The sequence below is a fragment of the Chinchilla lanigera genome, unplaced genomic scaffold (genome assembly GCF_000276665.1).
Source record: "Chinchilla lanigera isolate Chin_1 unplaced genomic scaffold, ChiLan1.0 scaffold00063, whole genome shotgun sequence".
In the NCBI taxonomy this organism is placed as follows: domain Eukaryota; kingdom Metazoa; phylum Chordata; class Mammalia; order Rodentia; family Chinchillidae; genus Chinchilla; species Chinchilla lanigera.
Window position 1 is genome coordinate 8,840,292 of NW_004955464.1, and position 6,000 is coordinate 8,846,291.

Consider the following 6,000-nt stretch of genomic DNA (forward strand, 5'->3'; position numbering starts at 1 on the left):
TAGCACGGTGGGAGTAACAGTGGTCAGGCAGAACTCAGAAGTCAATTCCATTCTCTATTGTAGCTCAGAACCAGTTCTTATAAACACCAATTCCTTTGCCAAAGAAACATTTAATAAGCATTTTCAGAGAAAGATGTGTTTAGCACATAAGCTAAGCATCTATCTATTCACTGGCAGGCAATGTTCATACAAACCCGATAACCATTTCTTCGGTTCACTCCTCTTTAGCCTCAATGACCTCCTTTCATTCCTGGAACACCTCTAGGTACCAGACCCAGAAAGCTACATAGCTAACTTCCTTACCCTCATCAAATTTCATTCAAATGTCACCATCTCAATGAGACCTACCCTGTTCAAGACTGCAATCACCCAAATGAAAATTAACCCCTTACCGCTTTTTCTTATTCCACTCTTTTCACCAAAACACTTACATGCTATGCAATGTGTTCCTTTACCATGGCTATTTTTAATGTCTGTCTCCCTTTGCTCCCATGCTGATAAGAACAGTTGAGGTTTACTAACTTAGTGGTCCTGGCCCATACTAGATACTTAATAATTACTCATTAAATCAAGTGATCAATCAGTCTTCTGGTTAATTATAGAAAATGGTTTCAGGAGGCTCAAGAACATTAGCAATTTTTTTTTGTCAATGAATAGTTTAAAAATAAAAAGGAAATACACCTTGGCATTATATTTTAAATCTAACAGCCTCATCTCAATATACTGTAATTTGTTCCAAAATTTTTACTTGTAGGTGAAAATGCATGTGATGATTTTTTTTTTTTTTTTTTTTTTTTTGGTTTTTCTCCGGTACCGGGAACCGAACTCATGACCTTGCGCTTGCCAGGCAGGCGCTTTGCCGCTGAGCTAAATCCCCAGCCCCTGCATGTGATGATTAATCCCTGTTATAATTAAATGTAAAAGTTCCAAAATTTTATTAAAGAAAACATATGATCAAGTATAAAGTTGGTACTACAGAAAATAAGTGCCTGCAATTAACATACCATGGATAACTGTGGATTCTGTCATTACACTAATAAAATGTAAAGATTCATACAGTAACTGGAAACTCCACAGCAGTTGCAATACCAACACTAACCATTTTGTAGGTTGTTGAGAGGCTGTACAAATGAGTACAAACTGGCAGTAACGCACAGAAATGGATTTGGAAGACATTTTTACATAACATAAGCTTAGAGGGTTAAAAAATTTCCTTAGATTAAAACATCACATTATGATGTATGAACATGTGGAACAGAGATGAACTTTAACCTGATGAGAAGTATAAGCCATCAAGTGGACAGTTTAATACCTCTGAGTAAGCTACTAGGCTTAGATTTGAGCGAACAAAGGTTGTGCAGAAAAATCTGGCCCATAAATTCATGCTTTGACTACATAGAAAATATGCACCAAAGCATTAAATATTTGTTTTGCTGGAGAGATACCTTAAAGGTCAAACTAGAAGTTTAAATGACAACTAGCTATGAAAGCATCAAAGAGTAAGTGGTTTCCTTCCAGAAATTCAAACCTTCTACCTCTATCAACATAGAGTCAGAAAGATTAGGGGGCCACCACCATCTTTATCAGTGAAGGACGAGATTGTTATTGGACTTCATTCCAAATTAAATTCAGATTGGACAAAGATCCTAACTCTGCTTCAGCTGTAATTAGATTTATGCATAAAAGTAGTGTGTGTGTGTGTGTGTGTGTGTGTGTGTGTGTGTGTGTGGCTGCAACAGTGAACTACATTATTTAAGTCCAAATTGAACTGTTCTAAAACAAGAATTGAAATCTGACCTGTTTCATATGCTATGTGCTGAACCATTTTGAAAGAACCAGCACAGCTCTTTACTAAATACTTGTACTATATGTGCTATATGAAATGGTATCTCTACAAATTCACATGAAGCACTAATCCCCAGTATCTCAGAATGTGATTGTCTTTTGAGGTATAGCCTTTAAACAGGTAATTGGGTGAAGTGAGGACACATGAGTGGACTCTAATTCAACAGGACTGGTGGTCTTAAAGAAGAGATTAGGACAGAGAAGATGGGCCATATGAAGAGATTAGGAGAGAGAAGATGGCCACTGCAAGCAAAGGAAAGAGGTCTCAGAAAAGCTCTGCTCACATCTTGATCTTGAACTTCTATTCTCCAGAAGAGTGATGAAATGATTTCTTAAGTACCCACCCTATGCTATTTTCTAGGCAGCCTTAGCAAAACTAGTTCAACGATTTCTCACATAATGGATGTAATTTTCAAAATCCAGTTTCCATTCACAAATCACAAGTATCAATGTCAATGACTGATTTATGCAATAAAACATTCTAAAATAAGGGAAATTTCTAGATAACTGACATTGGCCTTAACAAACCAACGTTTATATTCTTGTCATATCCGGTGGAAAAATTTCTAAAACATATCATTGTACATTATCCCCCACATATATAGAGTATACCATAATTTAACCTTTAAAAAATAAGAATAAAAATTTCCAACAAAACAAGTAAAATTAGTCAGTAGTCTAATGAATTATTGCTTCTACTTAAAATTGGAACTGATTTTTCATGTCTTATTTTTATAATTTGTTCACCCTTCATTTCCAGCTAACTTTTCTTGAAACTTACAGTTCTTCTGACTAGCAAATCTAATCTTCTGAAGACTGAGAAACTAAGGAACTATGTGTGCTAGAACTGTTTCCATTAAGAATCAAAAGGCTTGAGGGAGGGTTTGAGGACTTCTTTTCCTTCGAGTAAACAAGGTAATATAGTCTTTGTGGGAATTTTTATTTCTCACAAATGTTTTTACTTCCATAGTAGTTTCTGCCTGTATTCTCAAGACTTAACATTAAAAAGTTTATGACTGCTATGTTTGGATAAATGGGATTTTACTTTAAAACATTTTACTAATAATAATTGGCTTGCCACTACTTCAAAAACTTTTCACAGTCTTTATGGTGAATTGACATTAAAATCCTGTGTTAATTTTTAACTTCCCAAATAAGGACAAATATAAATATCCCAATTTTCATAACCTCAACTATCACATATTACAATTTAATATGAACTGTGCTAAAACACTTTATGTATCTCATTCAACTACAAATAATGTAAAGAATTTACTACAAGCAAGGAAAGGATATAACTTTCAGATGACTTTTCAGTAACTGTCTTTACTAGATAGATATGCTGTGCAGATGATCATGGCTACATCAAATAAAATATTTTAATCTAATTTTAAAAGCTACTGCCAGCTGGGAGTGGTGGCACACGCCTGTAATCCCAGCACTTGGGAGGCTGAGGCAGGAGGATCATTGCGAGTTTGAGGCCAGCCTGGGCTACAAAGTGAGCTCAAGGTCAGCCTGAACTGCATAGTGAGACCCTGTCTCAAAAAGACAAAAAAAAATAAAGAATAAAAAAAAATAAAAGCTACTGCCTTGTGCATACTCACAGTATTCTATGTGCAGGTCTCAAATTCAATATAATCTTGGCACAAGCCATTCTTCTCTATGGATCATCACTCTGGACATCAATTTGGAAACTTAAAGCACCTTCTGACTTTCCTCTGACACAATATGAATTTATGAAAAAGATATGCTGTTATGCAGAGCGGCCTCTGGAAGCGAATCACTGTATTATGCAGAACTACAAATCACAGTTGGAGGTTATTTTTTTAAAAAAATTAAAGTTCACTGAGATATAATATACATAAAGTCAAATGCACAGAACTCAAGGGTTCAGTTGGAAGAGTTTTGACAAATGGATATATCCATGTAGCCAACACCACAATCAAGATATAGCATTTTTCAGCCAAGTGTGTGGTGCACACCTGTAGTTCCAGAATGCTGAGGCAGGAGGATCCCAAGCTCAAGACCAGTCTGACTACACAGTAAGGTTAAGACTGGCCTGACCTACATGGTGAGGACCTTTCTCAGAAAAACAAAATGAAACAAAACAAAAATGATACAGCATTTTTCAATCACCTTAGCAAGGTCCTTTGTACCCCTTTACAGACCATCCTCTAGCCCAACCACGGGCAGTTATTTCTTAGCACGTGTAGTAGCAATGATGGCAATAGGTGTTTGGTATCGATAGGCATATTTACTGAGTATGCACATGGCAGGCACTGTACATTCATGGTATTCCATTTAATTTCCATATCAATTTTGTGAGGTTAGCATTATACCCATCCTTAGAAGAAAAGAAAACAAAGAAAAACGACCAAGAAACTATGCACAGTCACATAACTACTAAGTGGTAAGGTCAAACGTAAATCAAAAATATCTGAATTAGAGTCCCTTGTGCAAAAGCTAGATTCCCTCTACATAAATGCTAAGGAGTTTTCTCTTAACTCAAAACACACACTAAGTAGAGGAATTAGTGAGGCCACTGGCTCTTACAACCTCACTTCTACAACGATGCACATCCAATTACTTTATCTTAAGGAGCAAGCAAAGGTTTCCAGGCTAATACTAATGATAACTACAGAGGCTTACTTACAAGTTCTTCAAATGAAAACCTGCATATAAATCTCTCCTGTATATCTAGTAGTGAGGAGAGGGTGGGAATTCTCTACAGAGGTAGGTGTGTCACATAGCCCTAAGGATTTTGTTAGTGCTTTAAAAAATGAATAGAAGTAATGCAATCTCTCGACTTGCTCTTGGTAAATCAGAGAGCCACAGACCCACTGTACCGAAGAACTCAAGCCAGAGGTGCCCCAAGCACTGTCATTTTATTAAGGAAGCAGGGAAGCAAACACCTGGACTAAACTTTTTGATTCCTCATTACGTTATTTTATATAGTGTTTTAAATTCAACTCCCACTTACAAAACACTTCACACAGACTACTTCCCTTATGAATGGACCTACATTCACAGTCACTGAAAACATCAAACTTACTCTGAAATGACTGAGGTTAAAGCTTGTTCAGGGTCAATTGCAAGTATTATAAAATATGAAAAAGGAGGAGTACAAACGCAGGAGGGCAATGTGAGACAGACTCTTCAAGGGTCTCTACTGAAATGAGGCAGGTAGGTAAGGGACATGGACAGATGCCCAGAGACCCCCAAGGGCTCAAGACAAACTGTGTTGTGGAGGTGGGTATTTAATTCTCTAAAGGGAAGATTTTGTGAGAATTATCACCCAGGAGTGGTATCAGCTAACAACATGGGAATCAGTGAGTCACTCCCCTCAAAAAAGAAAAAACAACAAAAAACTGGGGTTGTTTTCTAGAACACCCCCTCCCTTAACACAAGCTGTGAGAGGACTCCCCCTCCCCCCTCAATCAAATTACTCTCAGCCAGGGAGCTTCAGGACTTCACAACGTGTGTTTACTAAATCCTAAATGTATGACCTTGCCCAGGCCAAACGGAGACAACAATTACAACCCCCAAGTATACCCTGCGCGACACCTGAGCCTCCTTTCTTCCTCACCTGAACAAGAGCACTCCTTCAGTGCAACAGAAGCGCCCGCTCAGCCTCGCCTAGAAAGATCCCGAGCCCCAGGTCCACAAGGGGCTACGGGGAGGGGAAAGGTAACACACGGTGCCGCCCGCCCGGTGCGGCAATTAGCGAGAGCCACACACAGGGCCCTTGGGGCTCCACGCCCTCGCGCCCAGCGCCCTGGGGCCCTGCTCGCCCGAAGCCGCCGGACTTTTTGGCGCCACCAGTTCTTTCGGCAAAGCGAACCCCGAGCTCCCCACAAGGCGCGGCAGGGAGGGCGCGGGCCGCGGCTTGTCCGCGCGGCGGTCGTCAGGCGCGGGAGCGGCGCGGGCGCGCGCCGACCCAAGTTTCGGTTGTCCCCCCGCGGCTCGGGAAGGACGCGAGTGGGGCGTGACCGGGCACCCCGCGGAGCCGCGGTCGCCAGGAGCGGGGCGGAGGGGCGGCCAAGGAGCCCGGGATCGGAAGAGGCTGAGGGAATCCCTCCGGCCCCGGCCCTTCCCCGGCAGGCGTGGGGCGGCCACGTGGCCGGGAGGCCGCCGGCCGCGACGGCGATAGCGGTG

General features: G+C 40.7%; 1 protein-coding gene across 2 annotated transcripts in view; it reads right to left on the minus strand.

Annotated features, from left to right (window-relative positions):
* The window catches only part of Elavl4 (ELAV like neuron-specific RNA binding protein 4), a 148,148-nt gene that overhangs the window by 141,150 nt on the left and 998 nt on the right, over positions 1 to 6,000 (minus strand). The window contains exon 1 of one of the 2 annotated variants that reach the window (XM_005398618.2): positions 5,432 to 5,452. The exons of the other annotated variant lie outside the window; for it this stretch is intronic. The gene's annotated coding sequence lies outside the window, so the exon portion shown is untranslated. Of the gene's footprint in view, positions 1 to 5,431; positions 5,453 to 6,000 lie in introns of those variants that run through there. 2 annotated transcript variants of the gene reach the window in all.